The sequence below is a fragment of the Zingiber officinale genome, chromosome 6A (assembly GCF_018446385.1).
Source record: "Zingiber officinale cultivar Zhangliang chromosome 6A, Zo_v1.1, whole genome shotgun sequence".
Lineage (NCBI taxonomy): Eukaryota > Viridiplantae > Streptophyta > Magnoliopsida > Zingiberales > Zingiberaceae > Zingiber > Zingiber officinale.
Window position 1 is genome coordinate 91596092 of NC_055997.1, and position 14942 is coordinate 91611033.

The 14942-nt window shown below is 38.9% G+C and overlaps 1 pseudogene; it reads right to left on the reverse strand.

The window, feature by feature from the left end:
• LOC121995037 overlaps positions 1-14526 on the reverse strand; it is a 41192-nt pseudogene extending 26666 nt beyond the window's left edge.
• Between the last annotated feature and the right edge of the window lie 416 nt (positions 14527-14942).

Below are 14942 nucleotides of genomic sequence, written 5' to 3' on the forward strand. Positions count from 1 at the left end.
TCATTTTTTTAGTAAGTTGATATACAACTACAAAAATATGGCTATTAAAAAAATGACTTACCGAGTTAGCTGCCACAAGTTGTGGCAGCTACCTGGAGATTTAGCTTCTACAAGGTGTAGCAGTTATTAGTTGAGGTAGCTGCTTCAACGTGTAGCAGCAAAGCAAAGCGAATGCACCGCAGCAGCGGAAATAATTTTAAATCATTTTTTTAGCAAGTTGATATACAACTACAAAAATATGGCTACTAAAAAAATGACTTACCGAGTTAGCTGCGATAAGTTGTGGAAGCTACCTAGAGAGTTAGTTGCTACAAGCTATAACAATTATTAGTCGAAGCAGCTATTTCAACGTGTAGCAGCAAAGCAAAGCGAAGGTGATGCAGCAGCAGAAATAATTTTAAATCATTTTTTTAGCAAGTTGATATACAGTTACAAAAATATGGCTACTAAAAAATGACTTACTGAGTTAGCTACTACAAGTTATGGCAGCTACCTGGAGAGTTAGCTGCTACAAGGTGTAGCAGTTATTAGTCGAGGTAGCTACTTCAACGTGTAGCAGTAAAGCAAAGCGAAGGCGCTGTAGCAGCGGAAATAGTTTTAAATTATTTTTTAGCAAGTTGATATATAGCTACAAAAATATGGCTACTAAAAAAATGACTTACCGAGTTAGCTGCCACATGTTGTGGCAGCTACCTGGAGAGTTAGCTTCTATAAGGTGTAGCAGTTATTTGTTGAGGTAGCTGCTTCAATGTGTAGCAGCAAAGCAAAGCAAAAGCGTTGCAGTAGTGGAAATGATTTAAAATCATTTTTTTAGTAGTTGATTTCTTGCTAAAAAATATGGCTACTAAAAAAATGACTTACCGAGTTAGCTGTCATAAGTTGTGGCATCTACCTGGAGAGTTAGCTACTACAGGGTGTAGCAATTATTAGTCGAAGTAGCTGCTTCAATGTGTAGCAGCAAAGCAAAGTGAAGGCACTGTAGCATTGGAAATAATTTTAAATCATTTTTTTAACAAGCTGATATACAACTACAAAAATATGGCTACTAAAAAAATGACTTACCGAGTTAGCTGCCACAAGTTGTGGCAACTACCTGGAGAGTTAGCTGCCACAAGTTGTGACAGCTATCTGGATAGTTAGTTGCTACAAGGTGTAGCAATTATTAGTTGAAGTAGATGCTTCAACGTGTAGCAGCAAAGCAAAGCGAAGGCGCTGCAGCAACGGAAATAATTTTAAATCATTTTTTAGCAAGCTGATGTACAACTACAAAAATATTTTTCGGGTTAATCTCTGCTCGAAAATATGGCTACTAAAAAAAATAACTTACCAAGTTAGCTGCTACAAGTTTTAGCAGCTATATGGAGAGTTAGCTGCTACAAGGTGTAGCAGTTACCAGTACACGTTGTAGTAGCTAACTCTCCATGTAGCTGCTTGATGTGAGTAGATTGTATACACTTGTTTAACATGTTTTGACGCACATTCATATATTTTGCACATGCTTTGTCTATGTATTTTTGTACTTCCAGCTTTCCTTTTAGCATATTTACTCTTTTTGTCCGGAGATCTGCTTTTGTGCATTTTTTGTACACAGGAGTCGAATTTGGTGAAGAATGCATGTTTAGGGCTAAATCTGCGAGTGAAGCAATGGAAGAAGACACCTTACCTGAACCACGCATGACCCTGCCATGGGGGGTTGCCCAGGCCATGTAGAGATGAGAGATCGTGTAGCTACAGCAGAGAAGGGAGATGGCTTGGCCGTGTGAACCTCACACGGTCGTGCCAAGTTTTAAAGCCCAATGAAGCCTAGGTCATGTACACCACACGACCATGTAAGTTTTCCAGAGACCAGAGAAGCTTCGGCCATGTATACCACACGACCGTGTGAGTTTTCCAATGGGCAAGAGAGTGCCGGCCATGTGCACCACACGGTCGTGCCAAGTTTCTAGTGGCAGAGGCAGCTTAGGCTATGTAGATCTACACGGCTGTGCAGGAGGGTCATGGTAGATGCTTGCCACGACCATGTCTCACACACGACCATGTAAGGTTGGCAGAGAGGAGAGTGGCTCTGGCTGTGTGAACCTCACACGACCGTGCCACGGGACCGTGTGACCCCTAAACCTTCCCTCTATATAAGGCTTCCTTCATGAATTGAAAGGGGATCTTCTTCCCTTTGGAAGAAAGCGAGATTTGGGCGATTTCCCTTCATCTTGGAGGGATTTTTTGACGATTCTAGGGAGGATCTTCACCAATTCGACTCTAAGATCATGGGATTGGATCTGAAGACCGTTCTTCCTCGTAGATAAGTTTTCTTTCTCTCTTTTCTTGAATTTGGGGGATCAAGAATGCTTGTAATATTTCTTTCTTTCGGATTCTTTCTTCGATTTATGGAGTAGATCTTTTGTTCTAGGATGGAGGGAGTATTTGTAAGGAATTCTTGATGTAAAACTCTTGTGGATATACTAATTTTCTATTTCTATGATTTTGTCCTGTTTTGTATCTATTTGATCTTGTGTGGAATATTGTAATTGTGCCAAATTACCATGCTTGATTGAGGGTTTGGATATCTTGTGGATCTTGTAGAGGTAATTCCTCATTCGATTTTCCGAGGGATCTTTGTGACAGGAACATGCCCGTGTAAGGACGTTTGAGTGATTATCTTGAAGAGGAAACTAGGTTATTCAAGGGGGTAGGATAGATTTGTGCATTAATCTTTATATCTAGATGAGTTTGATGAGAGATGAATTCTTATGTTGATTATCCGAGGGACGCACGTGACAGGCAAGCCCGTGTAAGGACAACATAGATTCATTCATAATTGATCAATCTAGATGTAGATTTCAGTTCTAGGTCGGTTGTCTATTGCAAGAGAGAACCGACAACCTTCTACAAATGATGGACAATTGAGGAATGAGATTTGGGTAGACCATTTACATTGAGTAACCTTACAAAGAAACCAAAACTCCTAGAACATCCCTTATCATTGCCCTTATTCTTGTTTCCTAACTTTTCATTTGCATCTTTACCTTTGGTAGATTACTTTGTGCTTGTTAACTCATTGAATTGTTGTTTAGCTAACTCGCTTTGAGAAATTCTTAGTGCTTATTCCAGTCCTTGTGGATACGATAATCTTTTATATTACTTGCGATATTTCCGTACACTTGCGGAGGTCAACAAGCTTTTGGTGCCATTGCCGGGGAATGCGCTATAACATTAGGGATTTTCAATTGAGTTAGACTAGACATAACTTTTCTTTTTATTTGCATAGTTGAACCTAATTGTTATAATTCTGTTTTCATAATTCTTTCTTGTATACCTTATTACTTCTTCATAATTCCTTCTGATTTCGGTAACTGTAACTTGTATCTCTTATCCCTCTTTTCTTTTGCACATCGAATATGGTATTCAGGTCATTAGGAGATTATGGAGCCCCAAAGTCTGCCAAAGGATTAGGGCCAGTTCTTTACCCTGAAATTCAAGCAAGAAATTTTGTGCTTAAACCTTCCTTCATCTTAATGATTCAGAAAAGTCAATTTGGGGGATTAGAGATTGAGAACCCTTACTTGCATCTCATGGAGTTTTATAGATACTGTTGTACTTTGAAATATGAGGATGTTCCATCTGATGTTATACAACTACTGGTTTTCCCCTTTAGTCTAAAAGGTGCTGCAAGGAGATGGTATAATTCTATGAAATCTCAAAGTATCAAAATCTGGGATGAGTTAGAGCAGAGATTCTTGGGCAAGTATTTCCCCCCTCAAAAGACTACTTATTTGAGAAGCTAAATCCTGAATTTTAAGTAACTTGTTGGGGAGGAGCTACATCAAGCTTGGGAAAGATATTCATCTCTTTTACAGTTATGTCCACATCATGGTATTGAGAGATGGTTGATCATGCACTTATTCTATGTGGGGCTTTCTTTCTCAAATAAAAGTCAACTAGATATAGCCTCTGGAGGATCTTTTTTGAAGAAAAACTTAGAGGAAGCCAATGAGATAATTTGCAGGATTGCATCAAATTTTAATGATTCGTTAGGACAGAATAAATAACCCTAACGGCTAATACGGTGGAAGAAAAGGAAAATGGGGAGAAAGAAATTACTTTGAATCAGAATGATCTTCAAGTATTATTGCTTTGGTGTTATGAGTCTCTTTTAAAAATATTCGATGAAGAGACAGTTTCAACGGAGGAAAAGAAAGGGGATGATACTTTTCTAGAAGATGAAGAAGATTTGGAGAAGGGATCTCAAGAAGAAGAGATTAAGTTGATAGAGAAAGAGCTAACCATGCCATAAATAGTGCCACCTCAACTTTAACTTAAGTCATTGCCATCAACCCTAAAATATGAATTCCTTGGACTAAATTCCACTTTTCCAGTTATAATCAATGCCAGTTTAACTGAGTCTGAAACACAGAGGTTGGTTGAAGAGTTAAAGCTACACAGAAAAGCAATTGGATATACTATTGATGATATAAAAGGGATTAGTCCTTCCCTTTGCATGCATAGGATTTTACTTGAAGAGGGTTATAAAAATTCAATTGAACATTAGAGGAGGTTAAACCCAAATCTGAAAGAGGTAATAAAGAAGGAGGTGCTCAACTCCTTGTTGCCGGGATCATTTATCCAATTTCAGATAGTGAATGGGTGAGTCCAGTACACGTAGTCCCAAAGAAAGGGAGAATGACTGTTATAAAAATGAGGATAATAAACTGATTGCAACATGAACAGTAATGGGGTGGTGAATGTGTATTGATTATCGAAAGTTGAATAAAGAAACTAGAAAGGATCATTTCCCCTTACCTTTTATTGATGAAATGCTTGAGAGATTGGCTAAGCATTCGTATTTTTGCTATCTGGATGGATATTCAAGATTTTTTCAAATTCCAATTCATCCTCAAGATCAAGGGAAGACTACTTTCACATGCCCCTATGGCGTCGTATGCCGTTTGGGCTTTGTAATGCTCCATCCACTTTTCAGAGATGTATGATGGTATTTTTTTCAGATTTAATAGAGTACATTATGGAGGTGTTCATGGACGATTTCTTAGTATATGGGAATGACTTTGACACTTGTTTATCTAATCTCTTTACAGTTCTTTAAAGATGTGAAAAGGCGAATTTAGTGTTAAATTGGGAGAAATATCATTTCATGGTTAAAGAAGGAATTGATCTGGGGCATAAAATATCAGAACGTGGGATTGAAGTGGATCAAGCAAAAGTAGAAGTGATAGAAAAGCTATCCCCACCCATTAATGTTAAAGGAGTGAGAAGTTTCCTGGGGCATGCCAGATTTTATAGGCGTTTTATCAAGAATTTCCCAAAAATCGCTAAGCCTTTAACAAATTTGCTAATCAAAGATGTTGAATTTTGCTTTGACAAAGACTGTATGGAGGCTTTTAATAAAATTAAAAGTGCACTCACTTCAGCTCCGATAATCTAAGCCCCGGATTGGAATCTTCCATTTGAGATAATGTGTGATGCAAGTCACTTCGCAGTAGGGGCAGTTTTAGGACAAAGAAAAAATAAGATTCTACATGCAATCCATTATGCAAGTAAAACACTTGATGCAGCTCAAGTGAATTATTCCACTACCGAAAAAGAACTCCTAGCGGTAGTATTTGCATTTGATAAGTTTAGATCATATCTGGTGGGTTCAAAGGTAATGGTTTATACTGATCATGCAGCCATCCGATATTTACTAAGTAAGAAAGATGCTAAACCTCGACTTATCAGATGGATTTTATTACTCCAAGAGTTTAACTTCGAGATTAGAGATAAGAAGGGAGCGGAGAATGTAGTGACTGATCATTTATCCAGAGTATGACAAAATAAAGAAAATGATGCAGATTTTGACTTACCTATTGATGATATTTTTCCCGATGAGCACCTTCTAGCTTTGTCAAGTGTTAAAATACCATGGTATGCAGATTTTGTCAATTTCTTGGCAAGTGGGGTTTTACCTCCAAATTTCTCCAATCAACAAAAGAAAAAGTTTTTTTCAGATGTAAAGAATTATATTTGGGATGAACCCCTCCTTTATAGGAAATGCAATGATGTGATTTATTGAAGATGTGTACCCGAGGAAGAAGTCAGAGAAATCTTATTTCATTATCATTCTTCTTCTTATAGAGGACATTTGGGGAGTTCTAAGACAGTAGCGAAAATTCTTCAAGCAGGTTTTTATTGGCCAACTATATTCGAAGATACTAAGAGATTTGTATAATCATGTGATCAATGTCAGAGGACTGGAAATATTACTAAGAGGAATGAAACACCACTAAATTACATACTTGAAGTAGAATTATTTGATGTATGGGGAATAGACTTCATGGGACCATTTCCTCTTTCATATAGGAATAGGTTTATCCTTGTAGCAGTGGATTATGTATCCAAATGGGTAGAAGCTATAGCCTCCCCTACAAGTGATGCTAGAACAGTCATCAAATTGTTTAGAAGTATAATTTTTCCAAGGTTTGATATGCCCAAAGCAGTCATTAGCGATGGTGGATCACATTTTATAGAAAGACAGTTTGAGAATTTACTTAGAAAATATGGAGTGAGCCACAAAGTAGCAACGCCATATCATCCACAAACTAATGGGCAAACTGAAATTTCTAACAGTGAAATCAAAGTCATACTAGAGAAAACAGTATCTACTTCACGGAAGGACTGGTCATTGAAGCTAGATGATGTCTTATGGCCATATCGTACTGCCTACAAGACCCTTATTGGGATGACTCCATTTCAGCTGGTTTATGGAAAGCCTTGTCATCTTCCAGTAGAATTAGAACATAAGCTTATTGGGCAATTACCAATCTAAACATGAATCTCAAGGAAGCAGGAGAGAAAAAAGAAGCTTTAGTTAAATCAGCTTGATGAATTAAGATTGGATGCCTATGAGCATGCTAGATCTTATAAAGAAAGGACAAAGAAATGACATGATCAACACATTCTCCGTAAAAGCTTCAAGGAAGGAGATCTAGTTTTACTGTTTAGTTCAAGGATAAAGCTTTTTCCAGGAAAGCTTAAATCAAGGTGGACGGGTCCATTTGAGGTTAAAAAGGTTTATCCTTTTGGAACGATAGATATTTGGAATAAAGAACTTGGAATGATTAAGGTAAATGACCAACGGTCGAAGGAATATGTGCACGGTATGAAATTAAAGGAGAAGCAAAGGTTGTACTTTTCTGAACCTCGTCCTCCGGATTGATTATGTAATTAGTTCCATTTTATGTTTATATTTTTCGTTGTAGCATTTTCACTTGATTTTTTTTTTGTTTCTAGGATTAAATTCTACTTCCATGAGCTGACCATGATGTTTTCATGGGCATGGGAGTGTAGGAGAAGCAAGGAAGAAGAGGAACTTTCTTTTAGAGCAAAACAGAGCATGGCCGTGTGCTGTACACAGCCAAGCTTATGGTGCAGAGAAGGGAGATGCTTGGGTCGTGTCTACATGACAAGGCCGTGTGGAGTCTCCAGAGAAGAAAAGGGGCATGGTCGTGTCCCAGACACGACCGTGTGAAGAATCCAGAGGAGGAGAACTTCTTGGCCATGTCTCACACACGGTCGTGTGAAGGAACCAGTGTAGAAGCATGCACTGGCCGTGTCATCTGACATAGCCGTGCAAGGATACCCGAGGAGAAGAAGGTTATGGCCGTGCCAATTGGCACGACCATGTATGACATCCCGAGAAAGATACGGGTATGGTCGTGTCTCAGACACGGCCGTGCAAAGAAAGATGAACTAGGTCGTGCAATGATACACGACCCAGTCCACACCCTTAAAAAGGGTTAGGGCATGGGGTGTGGGCGGCACACGGCTGCACACCCCTTCCCTCTTCCTTCTTCTCTCTCATTTTCTTATCTCTAGGGTTTCAACTACCACTTCTAATTTCTTCCTCTCATTCTCCTTTTTGAAGGCTCGAATCTCTTCTACCATGGAAAATGTGATAAAAGGATCTTCTTCTACAAGAAAAGGGAAGGAGAAGATGGTTGCAACAAAGGAGAGAAATTCTTGTTTCAAAGGTATTTCTAATGATTTTGGTATTATTTTCTCTAGCGAGGAACAACATTTTAGGTATACTTCCTTATGTAAACGTCCTCTTATGAGTACTAAATTTATGGATGATGAAATTTTGGAGACATTAGGGTTTAAGGATGATCTAAATTGGTTATTTGAAAGAATAGGTTGGAGTGGTTTAATGAAAATGAAATACCCTACCTACCCTAGAATTGTTTTTGAATTTTTAAGTTCCATAACGGTTGATAATGTTCAAGGTGGGGGTAAACTAAATTTTTGACTGTTTAATGAGAATTATGAATGGACGTTAAGTGATTTTAATACTTGTTATGAGTTGCCAAAGAATGATTTGTGTACAATTTTACCTCAGTTCGAAAATTCACATTTTTGACAACACATTTCTGAACAATCACATTTTAACCCTCACAATTCTAGAGCTCTTCACATTATTAACCCCATTTTTAGATATGCTTATTTAGTCATGAAGAATACCATATTTGGGAGAGAAGATAAAGAGGGGTTAGTAAGACTTGTAGACTTGTATTGTTTATGGGCAATGATTGAGAATATTGTAATTAATTTTGGTTATTTCTTCCTTAAACATTTAGTGAAACTTGGGAAATCTGACTCTACCACACCTATTGTTTTAGGAGGATTGTTAACTCAAGTTGCTTTGGTGTTAGGGTGTGATTTAAGTGAATTGGAAAAGATTGATAATTCCTGTAGATTAGACTTGAATTCATGTTTAGCAATAAAAATGATAAGAAGTGAAGAACATAGATATAGTCTTCTTATTAAGAACAATTTCCCTCTAAGACTGCCAAATCAAGATTTCACTACCATCCATGTTAAGGAAAATTGGTGTTTGAAATTAGCAAGTCAACATTCTAAAACATTGTCGTCTTTAGCTTCAAAAAGAGTTCCTTTGGTTAATCGTGATGTTCATAGTTTTAATTTCCAAGAACTTCAGTCTGTTCTGGACAATGTTCATAATGATTTAGATTTGACTAAAAATTTTCTCTCTAGTAATGAACCCATGGAAGAGGAACAATTTAAAAAACTACGAGAGTGTTTCAAAAGTGAGAGAGAATTGTGTGAAAAGATTTCTAGATTTATGAATTCTTATAGAGCTCATATGGAATTTAATGAAGATTTTCGAGGCTATATGAGATTTTTCCAAGATGATGTTGATAAACTGTTTAAATATCATATGTTTTTTAGAGATGAAGTAAGGTGGTTTATTAATTCCTTTCCTTTTCCTCTTCCTGAATTTCCTGATTTACTACCTCCTCCACTATATTGATTTCATCGGGATGATGAAAAGTTTAAGTCTTGGGGGGGGGGGGGGTGTCGAACCTGATTTTCCTTTTTGCATTCTAGTTTTTAGTTTTTGCTTGTTTTCTGCATGTTTAGTTTTTTGCTCTGCATTTTATTTTGATTGTCTTGCTTGATTGCTTGTTTTGATAGTCACTTGACTATCTTTTGAAAATCTTGTTGTATACATCTTGAGAACATCAAAACTTCACTTATATGCTTTCTTGTCTTCAAGATTAAATGTTAACACGTTCATTATCTAGATTCATGATGCTCAAATGATGCTAGTAGTATGCTTAATGTACCTCTTTTCTCTATCTTGGGTAGCATGACATAAGCTAAGTATCATATGGAGATGAATTTTAGTTTTGGCTTGACCTTAAGGATCTTATCTTCACTTCACTATACTTGATGCTTGGATTATTGATATCATTGAAATAGTCATGATTCATCTTGTTTGTTTAGTACTTGGTTTCCGTGGTGATTTCTCAAACTTCATTTTGGTTACTGGATGAGGCTCAACTCATGTAAGCTCATTTGGAAAAATCAAAATATCCCAACATTTGTGCTAAAAGTACACTTGTGAATAAGATTTGTACAATGTAAATACTTATGAAAAAAGTGTGAAAAAACAGAAAAAAAGTGAATAAGGGATATAAAAAACAGTTGTCGTGAGTGGAATCTAGTTATTCACCCCTTTGAGACCGAGTTAGGTTACTAGGGAAATGACTACTTAGCTTCTCTTGAGATTGAGCACGCCTTTGAGACCTTGGGTTGATTGAGAAATATGAACCAAGTGTGTGGCAAGTAAGTGTATATTACTGGTTACTTGTCTATCACTGGAAACATTAGAAATTCAAATTTGATGACGACTTGACTAGAACATAGATTGAAACTTGAAGAGTTTTGAGTTACTTTGCATTGTTCACAAGAGACTTATGCTTGAGCCATACTTAACTTGTTTCCATGATCATGCTTATTGATGAAACTTTTTGATAGAGTTAGGAGAATGTATTAGGGATATGAGAGCATTGTAGAACATATGAATTTAGATTACAACATTTTGCTTGAGGATAAGCAAAGGTTTAAGTTTGGGGATGTGATGTGCGTAGATTGTATTCACTTGTTTAGCATGTTTTGACGCACATTCACATATTTTGCACATGCTTTGTCTACGTATTTTTGTACTTCCAGCTTTTCTTTTAGCATATTTACTCTTTTTGTTTGGAGATCTGCTTTTGTGCATTTTCTATACACAGGAGTCGAATTTGGTGAAGAACGCATGTTCAGGGCTAAATCTGCGAGTGAAGCAATGGAAGAAGACACCTTACTTGAACCACACACGACCATGCCATGGGGGGTTGCCCAGGCCATGTAGAGATGAGAGGCCGTGTAGCTGTAGCAGAGAAGGGAGATGGCTTGGTTGTGTGAACCTCACACGATTGTGCTAAGTTTTGAAGCCCAATGAAGCCTAGGTCGTGTACACCACACGACCATGTAAGTTTTCCAGAGACCAGAGAAGCCTCGACCATGTATACCACACGACCATGCGAGTTTTCCAGTGGGCAAGAGAGTGCCGACCGTGTGCACCACACGACCATGCCAGGTTTCCAGTGGCAGAGGTAGCTTAGGCCGTGTAGATCTACACGACCGTGCAGTAGGGTCATGGTAGATGCTTGCCACGACCATGTCTCACACACGACCGCGTCTCACACACGACCGTGTAAGGTTGGCAGAGAGGAGAGTGGCTCTGGCTGTGTGAACCTCACACGGCCGTGCCACGGGGCCGTGTGACACCCAAACCTTCCCTCTATATAAGACTTCCTTCATGAATTGAAAGGGGATCTTCTCCCCTTTGGGAGAAAGCGAGATTTGGGCGATTTCCCTCCATCTTGGAGGGATTTTCTGGCAATTCTAGGGAGGATCTTCACCGATTCGACTCTAAGATCGTGGGATTGGATCTGAAGACCGCTCTTCCTCGTAGATAAGTTTTCTTTCTCTCTTTTCTTGAATTTGGGGGATCAAGAATGCTTGTAATATTTATTTCTTTCGGATTCTTTCTTCTATTTATGGAGTAGATCTTTTGTTCTAGGATGGAGGGAGCATTTGTAAGGAATTCTTGATGCAAAAATCTTGCAGATATGTCAATTTCCCATTTTTATGATTTTATCCTGTTTTGTATCTGTTTGATCTTGTATGGAATGTTGTAATTGTGCCTAATTACCATGCTTGATTGAGGGTTTGGATATCTTGTGGATCTTGTAGAGGTAATTCCTCATTCGATTTTTCGAGAGATCTTTGTGACAGGAACATGCCCGTGTAAGGACGTTTGAGTGATTATCTTGAAGAGGAAACTAGGTTATTAAAGGGGGTAGGATAGATTTGTGCATTAATCTTTATATCTAGATGAGTTTGATAAGAGATGAATTCTTATGTTGATTATCCGAGGGACGCACGTGACAGGCAAGCTCGTATAAGGACAACATAGATTCATTCCTAATTGATCAATCTAGGTGTAGATTTCAGTCCTAGGCCAGTTGTCTATTGTAAGAGAGAACCGACAACCTTCTATAAATGATGGACAATTAAGGAATAAGATTTGGGTAGACCATTTACATTGAGTAACCTTACAAAGAAACCAAAACTCCTAGAACATCCCTTATCATTGCCCTTTTTCTTGTTCCCTAACTTTTCATTTGCATCTTTACCTTTGGTAGATTACTTTGTACTTGTTAACTCATTGAATTGTTGTTTAGCTAACTCGCTTTGAGACATTTTTAGTGCTTATTCCAATCCCTGTGGATATGATAATCTTTTATATTACTTGCGATATTTCTGTACACTTGCGGAGGTCAACATTGCTATAACTTGTAGCAGCAAAGGAATGTCAAAGTGGCTGCAGGCAATTATAGCAGGCGTCGGCCTTGCACATCGTAGCATAAATCCTTCCTACCTTCTACGACCACCATTCCAAGTTAGCTGCTACAAGTTGTAGCAGCTACAAGGAAGGTTTGTTGCGAAGTAGTTGCTACAACGTTTGGAAGCGAAGCAATGACTCTGCATCTTTACAAAATAATTTCAAATAATTTTTACAAAGTTGATGTATATGAAATTAACTATTTGTAGGGGTAATATCTGCTAGAAAATATAGCTACCAAATAAATGACTTGCCAAGTGGCTACTTCAACATGTAGCAGTTAACCTGCAGCCCACTTGGCTGTAGCCTGTAGGCGTTTGTAGCAGGCGTCGTCCTTACACATTATAGCATTAATCCTTATAATATATGTAGGCTATAATGGTGTGGAATAACAAATTAAAATGAAATGAATTACCATTGGGAATGAAGAGAGGTGGACTAGCTCTCACAACAGCTGTGAGGTTGAAGACGCCAATGAAACTTTCCCGGCAAGAGCGCGAGGTCCGACGGACGATAGAGACGGAGGGAGAGAGAGAGAGCACGCGAGGGAGATTTTAATTTGGGAAATTTCCCACGGTGAAGTTTTGAACAGAAGGCGGAAGTGGAGAGAGAATAATTGGAATATTTTATTTGTAGCGAAATCAAGCTGGCAACGCCACGTCTGCGCGTCGCTCACGGTCGCGCACAAAGCGTCGCCCAGCATATCAAATCTGTATATATATATAAAACTGTTCGCCTGTGATTTAGTCCATGCGGTTTGGTGCGGCTATGATGAGCTGGACGCACCACGTAAGCAAAAAAAATAAAAGGAAAAATCACCACCGTAGCCGCACAACCATTTCTCCACCTTTCCCGTCTGTCGCTGTTGATCTTCACGGGATGCTAGCAAATCACCCCTCGGCCGGATCACAACCGGATCACGGTCGGATTCCGGCCGAATTGCAGCCGGATTCTTGCCGAATCGCGGCCGGAATCCGGCCGTTTCGTGGTCAAAATCTATTGCGCCGCTAGTAGACGCAGCGCTGTCGATTCTAGCCGTGATTTGGCCTGAATCCAGTCATGATCCGGCCGGAATCTGATCGCGGAATCCAGTCGCGATCGGATTCCGGCCGGATCGCGGCTAGAATCGGCAGCGCTGCGTTTGCTAGCGTCGCGGTCGATTCTGACCACGAAACGGCCGGATTCCGATCACCATTTGGCCGAAATCTGGCCGCGATCTGGCCGGCGGTGGCCGGGCATCCAGCGAAAGGTCGGCGGTCATGTGACAGTCGGTGGTTTGGTGAGGTCGGCAAAGAAGACGAGAAGAGAGGATGATGCTGCGATTTTTTTTTAAGGCTTTGACGTGGAATGCCAAATCACCTCTACCGCACAAAACTGTAAGGAATGCACCGCAGAAGAACATTCCTCTCTCTATATATATATTTCAAGTGGCAAAAGGCGAAATCGCTCGCTCCAGCGCCCCCGACCCCAAGCCATCACAAGAGAGGTAAATCTTGACAACCGAGATGACAAGTGGTAATGGGATGAGTTGCACAGGATCCGGGGATTTATGGCCCAACAGTCTTATGGTTCGACCTCGCGACCTCATGTGACAAGCATGCCACCACTTACTATCTCGGATAACCCACAGGATCGATATGTATATACATTTCAAAGATATATATCAAGGGGAGAGGGAAAAAAGAGACACGCTTCTCGTGGATTTGTTACCTGCCATGAGTCATAGGCTGAGTTAAGTATGAAAAAGGGAGTGCTCATCTCAGGCACCACATTCTGTGGGAAGAAGCACCAGCTTGGACCTTGCCTCCAATTGCACGAAGACGGCAAATACTTCGCCGACTCCTGAGAATTAACAAACAATACGCGAGTACGTATACTTTGATTGACTACTTCAGCATGGAATCACTCATTCTCAACATACATGAAGGTTGACAACAACAGTATAAAGGGACTTGACAGAGTCTGCTCCAGATATATCTTTCATGTTGGAAGCAATTATGGTTTAATTTCCTTAGCATCATATTGATCAAACAAGATAACCATGATCGAACTTACGCGTCGATGAAGTAACCAGCATCAGAAAAGCATTTAACATTCGCGCTTGATAGTAAAAGACTGCGGAAGTCGTCACATTGTAGAATGGAAGCCAGTACCCCTGCTGAACAACCAGAAAGTAGTGCCTGCAAGCAACATTAGCATGAGATGTTGCATGATGAACCTTCACAAGTTTTATCTACATTTTTGGCTTTGTTCATCCCCTTTGCTAATAGATTGTCGATAATGGTATAAGAAGAATAGGGAGAGAGTAAAAAATAATATGAGAGTAATAAAATTTATTATTGATTGATATTTGTCCTAAAGACAATATAATATATAATTTTTAAAAAGTACTTGGTCAATTGACTAATTAATAAATAATAGAATTATTCTAAGAATAGTCCTGAGAATTATTCTAATAATTATAACAGAATTATTAGAATAATTTAAATACTAATTTGATTTGAGTTGGTGATTTGATTCGGTCAATTCTGGTAATTCTCTTTTATCTCTTTAACCCCCGACAAACTTAACGAAAGATCTTTACGTTGAGTTTGCTTGTTAACTTATTGAAACGTTGTCTTGATAATGACTTAGTAAAAATATCAGCGATTTGATCTTCAGCAGAAATATAAGAGACGGATAATTGCTGAGTTGT